The sequence below is a fragment of the Cyprinodon tularosa genome, unplaced genomic scaffold, assembly GCF_016077235.1.
Source record: "Cyprinodon tularosa strain WSP-4 unplaced genomic scaffold, ASM1607723v1 ctg186, whole genome shotgun sequence".
NCBI classification, from domain to species: domain Eukaryota; kingdom Metazoa; phylum Chordata; class Actinopteri; order Cyprinodontiformes; family Cyprinodontidae; genus Cyprinodon; species Cyprinodon tularosa.
Window position 1 is genome coordinate 217,855 of NW_024038652.1, and position 16,486 is coordinate 234,340.

The 16,486-nt window shown below is 37.5% G+C and overlaps 1 protein-coding gene across 3 annotated transcripts in view; it reads right to left on the reverse strand.

Moving 5' to 3' along the window:
- Positions 1-16,486, reverse strand: part of adcy7 (adenylate cyclase 7) — an 83,969-nt gene that overhangs the window by 53,161 nt on the left and 14,322 nt on the right. Inside the window, exon 1 of one of the 3 annotated variants that reach the window (XM_038282609.1) lies at positions 7,891-8,089. The exons of the other annotated variants lie outside the window; for them this stretch is intronic. The gene's annotated coding sequence lies outside the window, so the exon portion shown is untranslated. Of the gene's footprint in view, positions 1-7,890; positions 8,090-16,486 lie in introns of those variants that run through there. 3 annotated transcript variants of the gene reach the window in all.

The following is a 16,486-nucleotide window of genomic DNA, read 5'->3' on the forward strand; positions in this document are numbered from 1 at the left end:
TATACAGAGATAAAGTAATTGTTGAACAGGAATACGCTAAAAACAGAACAAAAGCTTAACAGATACTAAAGGATTATTCATGATTTATGATTCCACAGGGTCTATTTGTCAGGTTTTATTTCCATATAAAGCATGTTTCTACCAGCTAATTAGACAAGATAGGAAATAGGGTTACCAAACAATGATTACATTCTAAAAATATTAATTTGCATTACTGAAATGTTAGACTGAACATATAATTTCCTCATATTTTTAGTTTGTAGAACAAATGTCCAGGTCAGACCAGGTTGGTATTTTACTGTCAATGTAATCTTGCAGGACGTTGTACATAAAAAAGCATTTCTATAAATAGAAACCTGATCTATGTACAGCAATGCACACTTGTGGATTAGATTATCATACCCTGCCCATAGCAATATCTCCTGCTTTCCCCAGTACCGGCTACTGGTATTGAATTAACCTCATTCACCAGAAGGAGCGGCTTGCCCCTAACAATATTACCGGTATGCTATTTCAGCAGTGATTTAAGCGTTATATGCCTCTGCTTATAATAAATACAGGATGTGAAAGCAAGAAAACGCAGTACTTGGAAGCTGTCCGTTACTGGTTAAATGTGTCACATGCACCTATAAATTGGAGCTAGGTTGAAACTGCAAGTGTAGCCATCCTTTTTTATGTTTGACACAAACAGCAGTTAAAAATAGGAGCTTATTGGTTTAAAGATACATAGAATTTAAATCTAAACATATCAGCCGAGGGACAAATCCAATATTGAAATAGCACTAATCGAATGAGTCTGAGCCATTTCCATCTGATGTGCTGTTTGGATTTAAAAACACCTGCAGTCCTTCAAAGGGAAATGTCACCAAAGTAATCTTCTGGCAACATTCAATGTAGGCATTACACAGATTGGAGGCTTTAGGAGGTAAAATGAATATACCTATAAAACAGCATCAATTACTGTATTTCAATGGTTATTGGGGATTTTAAATTACACTTTTAATGAATAATGTTTTAAATTTCAATTTTCTCAATAAATGAGAACAGGCTTTCTGATTAAGCTTGAAGGAAAGTACTTTTGTTTTTAATCAACCTACAAGCAACTATAAAAAAATAACCCTTTGAAGATGGAAAAAAAAGTCAAGTGGTTTTGTTTTTTAAATGTCTTTTGGAATTACTATGACCTGAGAATTTTCACCCGCATTTTGATGATGATTGTTCTTTTTGTTGTTCATTGGCCTGATATACTATTCTAATCTTAAATGTTTCTTCATTAGCTATAAGCAGAAAATAATTATAAATCATTAAGGGGTGAATTATTTAGCCTCCTGAAAAACCAAATACATTACGCATGTTATAATAGAATGGAATACAATAGAATATAATAGAATAGGATAGAAAATCCCTTTATTGTCCCACAATAGGGAAATTCTGGTATTTACAGCAGCAAAAAGATTATAGAAAAAATTGTCACACAAATATGGACCTTAGAAAAATATTTAAGAATAACGTAATTGTGAACAGTTAAAAGATAAACAATGAGATCCTGTACTGTAAAGTGTTTTAAAATATAAAACTTTGCACTTGGAGAATAAATAAGCCATATTGCATATTTGAAAATAGCAGCAACATCAGAGCTGCTGTATAAATACAGCAGCATGTTATTAAAATGACTAAGGTAGAAACTGTGCAAAATAAGCATGAATTTAACAACTTATTGAGGTTGTTGGGAACAGTGATGATTATAGACTCTTACAGCTGCTGGGAGGAAAGATCTGTGATAACGCTCCCTGGTGCATTTAGGGTGCAGCAGCCTGTCACTGAAGAAGCTCTCTAGTTCTGCAAAAGCTTCATGCATGAGGTGGGAAATATTATCCAACAGAGATGTTAATTTAGTTAGGATCCTTTAGTTTCCCAGTCCAGAGGTGATCCAATCACAGCGCTGTCCTTCCTGATTAGCTTATCCTGCCGCTTTCTCTCAGCTAAAGATAAGCCACTGCTCCAAATAATAACACGCATGATATGATATGCATGATAACTAGGGGTGTAAATAATAATCGCTTTGTATCGATGCAGCGATCCAAAAGCCGACGATCCGATATATCGACACGTCCGCAAGATAATCGATTCATGTTTTTTTTTTCTCCGGTCTATTTTTATCCATTTGCTCCTGGGCGTAATTCTCCCTCCCGTGCTGCGGTGGCGCTAAACCTATTTTGCCCTCCTACCTCGCTTCCTGGTTATACTCTTACAGCAGTGTGTTGCAGTGAGCTTGATGCAGACATTTTTAAATTATGCTCAATATTGAAGCGTGGTCTGTGCTACACACTGTGGGTCTAGATACGGCCGAGGCGGCGAGGAAGTGGGGGCGAGTTTAGTCCGATTACGGAGGGACATGAGGGCCAAAAAGAGCGGACATCCACGTGGAAAAAGGGTCACAGCGTTCTCGCGCACCTCACTCTTCTAGCGGGTCAAACTTCACGAGTTGTTTTCTGCAATTTCGGTCATAAAAACAAAACAAGCCGGCCTCCTGTCTGCGGTCAGCTACAATTTGGGAGAGGAGCAGCGGAGCGTCTGTGGAGGGGGCGGGACGTCTGGAGCCGAGGTATTGAATTGCACTCATTACACTGATATTGTGCAGTATTTTTGCAGTATTCTTTGATGCAACTTTTCTACTTCTGTTATTTGCTGTTGTTTCTAAAAAAAAATGCATAACGATATTACAGCTTTCTTTGATTTATTTCAAACTTGAAACTTTGTTTAGCCTGTAAGGTCTAAAAAAAAATTTTTTTTTTAAATTAATCGATGAATTAAACGATTAATTCTTGAGTATCAAAAATAATCGAATCGCCATGATGGGTGTGATTTACATCCCTAATGATAACAGAAAGCATGTTCAGACAAGAAAAAGGTACAGTAGGGATTCTGTCACTATCCTCAATATGGGGACGACATTAAATTTGTTACTTTTGTATTCTACTAGTGATGTCTCCATCCTGATCTTGAGATTGGATCGGCCCGATCTTTTCAGAATTTCCCGTGATTGGAGCTCGGCTATGTGAAATTTTCTCAGTGGTCAGTGCACTTTATTGTTTACTGATTTTTTTATGTTAAGCACTATAAGCTAAAAGTGTATCTTGAATAGCACTTTCTTTTTGATAATACTGTACCAAGTCAGTGTTTTTCTTTTTACTTTTGTTTAAAATAATAAATTGAAGCTGACCTTTAATTCTGGGTAACATTTTGATTTCATGGGATTTAAAATAATAGCAAAGCTTATTGATGAATTAATAGTTTTATAAAAAGTTGAGTTACTTGTTTAAAATATATTTGATTCTTATAAATTTCAATAGTAAAGGCAGAATATCTGATTGGGACTCATAATCAAATTGGATTTGAGGTTAAAAGATCGCATCGTGATCGGAGGCCTAAAATGCTGATCAGGACATCCCTATCTACTACTATTGTCATCCACAAAATACACTTAATTTCCTTCAATCCACAGTTCTGATAAAATTAAATAGAGATCATATTTCCCTAATTTTAGCTTTTTTCAGTGTTCTAATTATGTTGACTAGAATTATGGCTTGCATGACTAATAGCTGTCCTGTCAAACGATTCTACCACCTGAGCTCTGGATCTCTGCATCTCCTCCAGAGTTATTTTGGGCCTCTTCCCTTTTTATGACTTTACTAAGAGTGCCAAACTAACCCAAATGGAACAAGAGGATATTTTCATCCTTAGATGCTAAATCAAGTAGGGCTGCAACTAATGATTATTTTGCAAATCATTTAATCTGTAGATTATTTTTTTGATTTATGGATTAATAATCTGATAGGCAAAACTTCCTTAAAGCTACAGTGTGTAATTTTTAGCGACATCTAGCGTCCAGACTGCAGACCGCAGCAACATGAACATCTCCCCCCCACCGCTTCTCCCCCCCAACAGTACGGCGAGCGTAACGGGACAAAATGTCTTCCACGACGTCCGCATCACCTACCTTCTCAAGTGATGAGGTTTGTTTACATAGATAATTTTAATACTGCCATCTATTGTTCAGTACCGTCTCAGTTCATCTCTCTCAACTTGACGTAGTTACTTTCGAGCGTAATGGGCGATCTCGCAATCGCTAGTTTGTTGGCTCTGCGCTGCCGTAGCGCAAAGATGTCTGCCTCCATGGCTGCGAGACCCGCTCCTATGTAATTATAAATAACGAATTCTAAGGCAACGCAAATATTAAGGTTAAGAGGCTGAGCTCGTAGATGATGATAAATAACATAGTTATGTATAATATATTACATTTCTGACTGTATATCCTTGTAATTATTACACACTGTAGCTTTAAAGAGGATTTTTAAGACATGAAACCAGGTGAGACTAAACCTTTTCCACTTGAGGAGTTCTGTACAGAGCATATTGACAATAACTTTTTTTTTTTAATTCATCTTAAATGCAAAATGCTCATATTTGTTTTTGCAATTTTGGTATAATTACTGCTCTAAGTGGTCAGTGTTTCATAGTCTCTACACTCGAGTTCATGATTAATTGATTACTAAATAAGTTTATTTTTACTTCAATAATCAATTCACAAATTACAATTAATCCAATAAATTGTTTCAGCCCTAAAATCAACCAATGCCCATTGAGATGATAACTGTTATTGCTATTGCAAGATTTAGCGCCTTATCTCAATCCTAAGATTTTGCTATATAGTGTAGCTGTAGGCTTAACACAAATGCATGCCTGTCTGAAATAAAGAATGGAAACAATCTGTTTAAGCAAGATGGATCATTGTTTCCAGCTGATGTCACCAGCCACATCCCTGTTTCAGGTTTCAAAATGAACCGTACTCTTTCCCATAACACTGGAGCAAAAGGGCCCCGTTTTTCACCACCGTCCAAAAGAAAACCATAATTATTCCCTAGAAGACCAGCCAACTCAATACCACTATACCACTCAGAGAAAAACCTCAACATCTGAAACCAGTACAGCGAAAGGACTGATTACTCCGCTACACACAAGGCAAAGGCAGATCTCACGCAGCGCAGCTGCAAAAGAAATAGACGACAGTTTCAGGTAGGTGCGATGATGGTAAACTTCCAGACTACTATCAAGATCTGGCCGCTCACAGGGCCGTATGGTGCATGCTCTGCACAATCTTCTTTCTTCATAAATATGACATGTTTTTACAATTCATAGTGTGCATTGCATTTGTAGACTCCCGTCAAAAAAGATGGAAAGAATATAGTTTAACAATTGGATACCTAGAAAGGGCAATAGATTTTTGACAGCCAGGAACATAATGGTCCCCATATTATCAAGTGTATTTGACAATACCAGACAATAAAAGGAACAAAAACAAACAAAATACATGATAGAGACGTACAACAGCATGTTTTTTTTTTTATTATAATCCCTGAACTTTTCACATTCTGTATCAGTAATATTATTTACTTTATTTTGATGGGAATTCTAGAAGACAAATAAAAAATAGTTTAACTTTTTAAAGAAGAAAAATCTGAAAAGTGTGGAATGCATGTTTTCAATAGAATTCTGTTTTGTAAAGTCTTTTTAGGCTTGTTCGTCATGAAGACCAAAGGAAGTACTGAGAAGTACAGAGTACTGACATGAGACCCATGGTTACTCAGATGTATCAGAAATCTGCAGCTGGGGTTTTTGATGGCACAAAAAGTGGTTGTTCAATCAACAAATCTGCACTTTTTTTAAAGAGGAATAAAAATATTGATAAAAATCTAAAAACTGGCTTTTTAAAGTTTACCACAACCCATATAAAAACGTTGAACTACAATATTGCACGCATTAAGCTACGAGCCTCTAACTTTCCCTCCTACCAAAAGCAAGACCTCCTGGTGGCTTCGCTTCAGCATGTTGTTGACTTGACTGATCTCATCATTTAAAGGGGGACACAGTTTTTTGTTTTTTTTTACATTGGGCCCTTGATTTTACGTTATTACATCATGTTCTACTCACCCATATTAGTTTTGTGTCATTTGGCGCTGCTATGAAGATATTCCGTTAGGTTATATCCAAGGAACGTCTTTCTATGGGCAACGAGTTGAAGGCACAAACTAAACTGTTCATAATTTATTCTGTATGGTATGCCAGCATTCATAACATGTAGGCAAATCACTGTCCGCCAGACATACGCGGTAATATTTTTAATAATATTTATATTTTTTTTAAACAAAGTGGAGTGTGTATGACGTCATCCGCGCGCTGGACTGGAGTTGTGACAGGCAACCCAGGCCACAGCCGGCTACGCTCTACCCCTTATATTCATTCGGCTAGCTAATCTGAATCATTCAATTCCATTTGGAGAGCGAGATCATCTGTGGTAGTAGCACTAGACATCTTCCAGGCGTGTGAGTAAAACTAGCAGCAGTTCAGCGGACAGGAAGAATGAACGGTAGCCGGCGCGCGCAGATGATGTCATACACACTCTGCTTTGTTTTTAACCAATAGAAAAACTATAAACTCTGATGTCTGGAGGACAGAGATACATGTTATGAATGCTGGAGTACCAAAAATAATAAATTATGAACATTTTAGTTTGTGCCTTCAACTTGTTGCCCATAGGAAGACGTTGGATATAACTTAGATATAACAAAACAGAATATCTTCAGAACAGTTCCAAATGACACAAAACTAATGTGGGTGAGTAGAACATGATAATAACGTAAAATCAAGGGGCCAATGTAAAAAAAAAAAAAAAAAAAAAACGGTGTTTCCCCTTTAAGCAACCTTACTTTTTCTGCTCTTATTGAAAAATTTATAAATCTTAATGAAAGGAGTTTTCAATATGATTTTCAATTGAACTCAAAGCTCAAAATTTGTTGTAGATTAGGTTAATTCTTGGGTGAACAATTAACCTAATTATGTACATTACCCATACAAGGCTCATAGTATAGTAAAATACGCTAATTAATCTACCCCCCTTTAAAGATACATCGGCTATATAATATTCTTTGCGTATATCACTGCCTTTTTCTTATATCTGCATACATTAGCTGATTAATTAGTGCAATAATCAATGATGATTTGTGATCAACTGAAATACTTCCAGTACTGCATTATCAAATTTACTATTCATTGTTATATAAAGCAAAATCACTTTCTTGACATTTTAACTAGTGTTATTCTATTCCTTCAGCAGAATCATGCACAAAATGGTATTACGTTCAATGATTGCATCTCTAAATAATCATGGGTTTTGCTGTCTGAGCAGCAGGCCTCGCACCTTAAAAACATCTGTATTGGTTGAACTCTAGCCCTCATGCATATGAAAAAAGAGAAATATTTGCTCTAAACATCAGCTGGCTGATGCATCTGTATATCTGTAGAAGAATTATCCATTATAACTGAAAACTACATTTGTTAATGACTAAAACAGAGACTCTGAATGTAAAACTCAGCTTGTTACTTTACTGGTGGTAAAGTAAAAAGCTGATAGCAGTTGAAAGTTTTTCCTTCTTAACAACACACAAAAAAAAACACCAAACCCCACCCCACTAAACCCTGAGGTGTGCTCCTCAGTCATCACAGGAAAATTTGCTCCAACCCAAAAGACATGTTAGTTCATATCACTTCAGTAGACCCATAGGACATTACTTTTCCTGTTCAACCAGTACCAATAGATGGCTATGTGATGAACACGTGCAGAGAGAAAATACTTTTGACTGCTTGGTTGAAGATTTCTTGGATGTAAAGTTCTGCAAATAAAAATCATTAAAAGGAAAGAAAAAGTCTGACTCCGTGTGCTAGAAGCTCTGCGCGGCAGGCCACACTCCAAGCCTTCAATTAGAAATCTGCAGGAACAGAGAAGACGGACGGTCGGCATGACGCAGAGAGAGTGCAGAGGGATCACATTACCTCAAATGGCTCCTAAGAGCCATGGATGACTCCAGTGGATGGTAGCTGAGAATTTAACTAATAGCATTCTTTTCTTCCCTCGAGAGTCTTTAACAGGCCACTTAAAACATCGCATCTCATCTCCTTGTTTAATGCAGATGCTGCCTGATTCGTGTTCAGCTGAGCTCCTGAAATGCACCCGGCGATGGGCTTTCTATCGGCTCTGCCAGTTATGGCATCTCAAAGGGAGCTTTGTGTGAGGCAGGGCAAAAGTTGCACGTGTTGAAAAAGCCATCCCCTATGTTTTGCCACCGTGAGCCAAAGAATGTGAATGAAAGCGTTGCCGTTGAGGAGCAGCGCAGGAATATTTTAACACACCACTACCTTCTCTGGGATTTCTGTGGCTGAGTGGGAAGGAGAGGTTTTTTTGCAAAGATGTGTGAAAGCAGGGTTACTCCTACTGAGCATCTGTCTGCAGGCTCACACAAAGGAAATTGCTTGAAAAGACTTGAGTTTCGCTGCTGCCCTTCCCATAAATGAGTCACTGTCTGACCGGGTTGATCACAGACACTTTTAAGCAACTGTTAGAAAGTATAGAAGTCATGAAAGTCTCCCTAGAGAATCAAAAAGTGAAGCTCACAGAGTTAAGGCAATGTTATCAAAACTATTCATTAAAGTTTTTCACATTTTATCACCTTTTTTTCCTTTTACCTTAACTGTGGAAGGAAAAAGCACACAATTTTAATCTTTGTGTGTATTTGTATTCCTCCAATTGGATTCAACACTCTGTTCAAACTCCGCCCAATGCAATCACATTTACAAGACTTTGGAGAAACACCTCTAACTGCTTTTCACATCATATGCACCTCACAAAAAAGCTCAAGCTCAGCCAGATTGCATGGAGAATCTACCAAACACTAGTTCTACGTCTTCTCACAAATTGAGGTCTGGACTTTGACTGAAACATGAATTTGATCTGAAAGATTGCATTGGTACACTATCTTAACTACTTTATGACCTATTACAGGTTTCCCACTGGTTCATCTGTTGTTAGCTCTGTTCTCCTTCCCTTTAAATTTGAATGTCATAATACTGTTGTCACTGTATATCATCATAGTGTTTTTAATGTGTTGCTTAAGTCCAAACAGTTGAATTTTTGTGCCACAAAATTGAAGTTTGATAAGTTTTTGGTAGTAAAAACTGGGATATATTATGGCTTAACAGCAGTGATGGGACTAACGGCGTTGAAAGTAACGGCGTTACTAACGCCGTTACCTTGTTTTAGTAACGAGTAATCTAACTAATTACTTTGAGTGTAACTATAACGCAGTTAACATTGCAGGCACCCCGTTACTGCGCGTTACTCAGGTCGCACAATGAACCTTTTTTCATGATAGGACTCGTGCGCAGCTGCGTGAAGCTGACACCCCACCCACGTCAAAAAACTCTGCAAATAGACTGAATGGTTAGTGCAAAGTTAGTGCAGATTTGTGCAGAAAAAAATATTGTTTGTGCTACTTTTGTTTAAGAGATATTAAAGATTTATTTTAGGTCATCCAGAGGTGCGCGCCTTGTCATGAGAGAGGGGAGGATGAGATTCCGTCTGTCAGTTGGGTAGGTGGGTGTTTCTGCTGGTGGGTGTTAACGTACAGCACACACAGAGAGATGGAGAGTGAGGAGGATCCAGCAGCAAAACAGCGTTTTCCACATGGAAATACCGGTGTTACGTAGAGCTGCGTTTCCCCATCACATAACGGTTTCCTCTGCATCTCCACACAGCGCAGGCGGCAAGAGTCACCGCGCAAGCGACAGGAAACGCGCATGCTCGCTAAAGGCGCGCAACAGTCGCCCTGTGCTCGCGCCACAGGAGAACTATGGAGAGCGTGAACAATCAAATGAACCTGACAACAGCCAGAAATGATAGCCTATATGGAGAAAGGGAGAAATCTGGATGGATGGATGGATGGATGGATGGATGGATGGATGGATGGATGGATGGATGGATGGATGGATGGATGGATGGATGGATGGATGGATGGATGGATGGATGGATGGATACTCTGCCTTCTCAACCTACTGTATTTTTTATTTTAAACATTATTTGATGGCCTTTGTGGCAGGGATGGAGATCCATATTTTATGTCACACACAGAGTATACATCTAGATAGATAGATAGATAGATAGATGTTGCAATATCTATAACAACCCAAACACACAGGATTTCAGAATTAGACATCCCCAGTTATTAATTTCATATACTCACCGGATCTGGATGTCCTGTTATAAAACTTCACATCGCGTTCCCCCCTGATGTCATTTACGTTGAGTTGCAATAAATGCTAAACTGTCTGCAGGTTCTTGTCTTTGTCGTCCGCTCTATTCAGCTGGCTTTGGAAACACACGGCGAGAAGGTGGGGGCCGGGTGGTGAGGTTTACGGGGGCGAGAAACGCAAAAGTAACGCAATAGTTACTTTTACTAGTAACTAGTTACTTTTATTGTGGAGTAACTCAGTTAGTAACTCAGTTACTTTTTGGGAGAAGTAACTAGTAACTTTTTCAAAGTAACGTGCCCAACACTGCTTAACAGCCACTTAGTCAGGATCATGCTCCGACTTACTTTGTAATCACTTCTGTAAGCCGCTGGCTGCACTACATGCATGTCAGGCTGTTAAGGTTTTTAAAAATAGAAGTAATCAATAATACTGAGCTATCTCTATTTATTAGTTATGATGCTATAGGCTTAGGCTACTGGAAAACATAGGGACCACTTTTTATTGTTCTGCTTCATTTGATCTCTATTCTCCCATTCTGCATTATCTATTAGTTCAAACTCTAACTTTATGTTCTATCTGGTTTTTCTCATCACATAAGCTTCATCTGGTCTGGTTCTGTTTGGCTGTGGCAGTAACCTGGAGAGAAATATCAGCTGGGACTTGCCTTCAACACCTTAAACTATGGATAATACAGTTGGTCCTGTTTTTTAGTGCTTAGTCCTGTTACTTCCTAGACATAGCTGTGGGCTTCACTGTTTTTTTTTTACACAGAGCCACCTTTAGAGTTAGTTTACCGTTTCTAACATTTAAAGAATTTATAGATCCATGCTTCTATGTTGCCTCTGTATGTCTGCTTGTCTCTCCTTCAGCCCGTAGTTAGCCCAGCAGAAGGCAAGTCACATTAAGCTGGTTCTGCTGGAGGTTTCTTCCAGTTAAAAGGAAGTTTTTCTTTCCCACTCTCACCTTACGCATGCACGGAGTGAGGGATTGCTGTAGAGTCAATGACCCAATGCAAACGGATGTCTACTTCGTCTATATGCTCATCCAAGAAGAGGTTATCCTTCAAAGTCAATGTCTGGATGCAATCAGCTGGTTTTCCTTACATAGAAAACTTTTAACCTAACTGTATAATCTGACTGAATTTTACTGTAAAATTGGCACTATATTAATAAACAGAATTAAACTGAAATATTTAAAGCAACATGATTATTTATTACTTCAATAAAGAGACCATGAAAAACTGGGAAAAAGCTTCTAATCTAAATCAGCAGGTTTTTTTTAGGTCCTCAACATCTACAATGTCTTCTGTTTTTTTGACAGTTTCTCTGTATGGGGAGCAGGTGAAGGAGTTACAGCATCACACAGTCACAGGAAACTCGTTGGCTCTATGAAGCAAACCTCCTGTTTCATCAAATCTCAAGGGTGCCCTAATGGATTGAGATCTGGTGATTTTGGAGCCATTTAAGTAGAATAAACTCATTACCATGCTGGAGAAACCAGCAGGAGATGGTTTGAGCTTTGTGGCATGGCTCATTATCATCCCGGAAGAAACCATCAGAGGATAAGTACACTATTAAAACAAAGGCATAGACACAGTCAGCAACACTGCATATGTAGGCTGAGGTGTTGAAATCATGCTCAGCTGGGACAAAGAGGCCTGAAGTCTGCCAAAAAAAAGCCTCTCCCACACGATTACAGGAACAGCAGCAGCAGCCAGATCACTGATATAATCCAGCATGGATCCATACCTTCACCCAACACCTGAATGATGCAGCCAAAATAAAGACTCATTAGATCAGGAGATTTTTTCGGTTGTTGTCAAGTTTTCAAACACTAAGATAAAATGAGCTAAGAACACTAATGATGATCAATTTAAATATCTTCATTGTGTCTAGCCACCAAGATGCATTGAATTGCTGCAATGTGATTGATAGATTAGCTTCTAGTGTCAACAGCAACTTAACAAGTATACCTAATATATTGTAAATGAAAAATATGTTCGTTAATTATCATTATCTATTTCGGTTACAAATTCAAATAAGAAATAGAGGAAATTCTTATCAGTATTTAGATTGAATCTGAAACTAGTTTTGAGTTACAATAGGTTGCTTTTGCAAAACCAACCCTACTAAGCTATCTTAAGATTTGCAACAAGGAAGTGAGCTTACTGCGGTGTTCAGTTTTCTGACATCCTATAAGTTAGCCCTGCATGATTTTACATATCCCTGCATCTCCAGTTGCATAACAGCTTTGCAGATTCTGAAAATACAACTAGACTACCTTGCTGCTCTTTGCTCCTAATGCATTCACATCCATGCATTCTCTTGCAAAACATAAGCATCACCTGAAATAGCGACAGAGAGAGCTTATTCAGCCCGCCAACTTTCACAGACAAGCATATTTGGCACAGGTTTCAATTGTTGGGGTTCAACATCACTTAAAACCTGCAGGATGAGAACTTCAACAAAACAGTGATAAATATCTGTAGGATTGTCAGCTTGAAACCTAGAAATGCAACAAAAAGGAGACAGTAAGTGAAGGACTTTTCTGGGCTCATTTTACTTTCTCCCTACTTCCGTCATTTACAAGTCTAAACAATTTTCTGCAGCTCTGAGAAGTCAAAACAACTGCCTGGTTTTAAGGGTTCTCAAGCAAAGAGAAAATGTGCCCTGCAGCATGCACTTGACCGCACAGCATTTCACTTCCTTGGTAACTGTGACTCATTTCCCTAACAACGCTGCAAGGACAGCTTAAAAAAAAAAAGGAACCTGCAGAAGCCAGTGCACAATTAGTCACAGATGGATGCTGCACAAAAAAAAAAAACAACAAAAAAAACCGTCTAATTTCAAGGTGACAGGAGAAATGGAGGGGAAAAAATAAGCAAGTAAGGTTTGTGTCTGCTGGCTAAACTAGCAACATTTGGCCAGGAGACACATTTTTAATGAGGTGGTAGTTATTATCTCTTTATTGTTTGGTTCTAAATTTTATAAACATTCTGTTGAAATACTACAAAAATTAAAAATAATCCCTGTATTTTTTTATCCATTTATTTTTATTCTTTTTTTGCTGCAAATGGAACCAAAACAATAATCCAGCGTTTTGAGCTGGACTTGTTTCTGCGTTACACATTCAACATATCAGTGTTTCTATGGTAACGGGATGTCATAGCTCAGGAACCTGGTAGGGCTCCATTGGCAGGCTTTCACATATGTCTTGACAGCCGCTGCTAAATGCGGAGCGTCATGGTGGGATTTGATTTCCTCGATAGTTACGGAGCAACAAGCGCCTCCTGATGAGAGAAAGTCACCCAGGTAGAGTGAAGATGATACTGTGATGTTTGACACCGAGATCAAGGAGATGTTAATAAATGTGACCATAACTAAGGAGAAACCTGATATTTCTGCCAAATAATAACCTCAGTGATATGGAGGAGTAAAGTTTCATTAATAAATAAAAAGTTATATTTCTGTCTTAGTCTCTTATTATTCATCTTATATTTTGTTGAGTTTCTTAGCAATAATGGAATGCATTGCTGTTTTTTTTAATGATACAAAGTGCATTTTTAAAATGGTGTAAGAAAACTTTTTAAATAATTCATGTGAATAAAACAGAAGAAATCTGCATAAAATTTGAAAACAAAAAAAAGATCCCCACACTGATCTCTCCAGTGGTGACCAATGGCTGAATAGTGCAGCTAGTTTCGCAGTAGATATACCTGGGAGCAGACACTGAAAGTTAGATAGCGTGGTTAAGAAAACATTTTTTGTCATAAGTTTTGTACTTTATTTATTTCGGATGTATTTTTTTGGTTTTGTTTTATTGAATCCTTTCTAAACTATGCTTTTATTGTTTGCAGGGATATCTCTTAGAGACCTAAATGATCTTCATGCTTCCCGGTCCTTGGATTAGGATCATTGGACTAATCCTAGCCATCCTCTGTGTGTTGAAATCTCTCTTTCAGCATCATAATGGAGATATAAAATACAATGTTTTAAAACAGTCTGGTCAATTCCAGGTCCACAATACAATTTGAAATGTTTTGTGTGTAACTGTTTTCTGCACTATAAATTGCCCCTCAGGAAATAATAAGGTTTACATTAACATTGTATTTATGTCTGATAAGCACAGGATAATGAACAGAATTTGAACTGTTTGAAAAATGAAAATAAATAATAGAAAATCCGAGAACAAAAGACCCAGTTATATTTTTGACAACATAAAGGGAGTATATATAAAATGTCAAAGAAATACTTGCCTATATGTGGAACTCAACACTAATTTAATCCATATATTTCTTCCAACATTACTAACATTTATCGTACCTGACCTTGTCTATCTGCTAATCACTCTGAGACGTAATGTCTTATTTTTCCCACAGAGCAGAGCAGTTTTATTAAAGACTCTTTAATAAAACTAAGTAATGTAATACTTTACTTTTAAAGATAATTTAATTTTGTTTAATTTTAACTCTTCTATAAAAGTGTAATTTCAACTTTATTGTTTGCTGTCTTCAATATTCAAAGTCAGATGGACAAAATAACTAATATAATGATTTTTTAAATAATATTAGTGAGGGGGAAAAGAAAAAAAAAAGAAAATTGAATACTTTAATATTGTTTTTTTTTATCTTCCTTAAACTATACCTTAACTGACTTTTTACATTTTCTACCTATTGACTTTTTGTCTGTACCTGGTTGGTTGGGGGGCGGGGCTAGAAAAATTAGTTGTGTAAAGGGAAGGTTTGCCTAAACCGCTGGAGAACCACTTATTTCAGATCTTAAATTATTTTTCTTATTGCCTCTTGGCTGCTTTTCTGATAAATACTCTCCATGCCCAGATGGACTACACCATATTGATTAGGTTGTAGTTGTAGTCCGCACGTTTATAAGATATATTGTAGAGTTTGGGGTGTTGTGTTATAACCTAACTCTACTCAACATGCCCAAAAGTATTTCCCTAACCTGTCTGCTGTGTTCCTTGGTTGTAACTAAACAATTTCTTCACTAATGTTCTCTAATATCATTTACGGAACAATGAAAAATAAAGAGAATATTGTTAATCTGGTTGTTCCAGAGGGCATATTGCTGCTCCGTATTATATTTAGGGGTCTGAAAACAAATACTACAGTAAATACTCTTTGAGGTATTTGAGCAGAAAATAAAACAACATAAAAAACAATATTCCCCTTAATTCATTACATAAAATCCTAGAAAAAAGTTCATGATATTAAAGAACAAAAGGCAAAAATGAGGTAAAAATACTTTTCTTAGCACGGTACATACCACACTGACTGTCCTGAGAACCACAGAGGGCTTATCAACTTGACCTTCAAGCTCGCTCCATGTTTAGAAGATTATCTGGGTCCCATTACTAAATCAAACAATGATGCGCCACAACCTGTTATGTAATATTTTTGAGCTCAAGAGCAGAGCTATTCTTCAGATATTGGACTGTGACTTTAATCTCTATTGGAAAAGCTTTTCCGATGCAATGATCCTACAGAGTAGACGAAGGAGCGCAGAAGAACCTTCAAGCTGGATGATACAGGAATCCGGCATCAAAATTAACTTCAAATCCAACAGGAAAAGAATTTTAAAAAATGAAACGATATTCCGATTATGAAGGGTTTTCTTAACCAACCAGTTTGTAGGTGAAAACTAGGTTTTGGAATAAACAGCAAAGGACAGACTTACCCTGTAGTTGGTTGGTGGTTGTGTTTTTTGTATCTCTTTATTGTAAACTGGCTCCACAGCAAAGATTCCTCATTATACGGTTTCTCTAGCACATCCACAACTAAAACGAGAGCCAACGGTGGCTAATAACTCATTAACCAGCCAAGTACAATGAGCAGCTTGTTGAGGTAGTGAAGTGTCTCATGGGCTGACTGCGCCATGCAAATACTGCATGTTTGTAAAACACTGAATGCTTATACACTACAGCACCAGGGCATCAAGAGAGACAAGTTGAAAACAACCACCTTTACATTAAAAAGGCTTTAAAATTAAAAATGAAGCCAGAATATTACATCATTAAAATATGAACTTTAAATTCCCTAAAGCACAAAGACTCATAGAGCTGCACAGAAAATTCCTGGTTTTTTTTGTGTCTGTGTCGTGTCCTTAGTTACTGATGTCTTTAACAGGTAAGTTTCCCATCTCTGCACTGATTTCTGCAAGCGCTTCCATTCAATGGCACTTCTCCAGATGGGGTGCTCTCAAAAGCATTACATAATGTCCTTGAACGATAGCAAGCACAATACTCTGGAAATGAAATGGGGAGAAAGAGAGAGCAAGACACCCACACAGTTGCACCATCCGCTCTCAAACATTCACAGGAAGAAAGC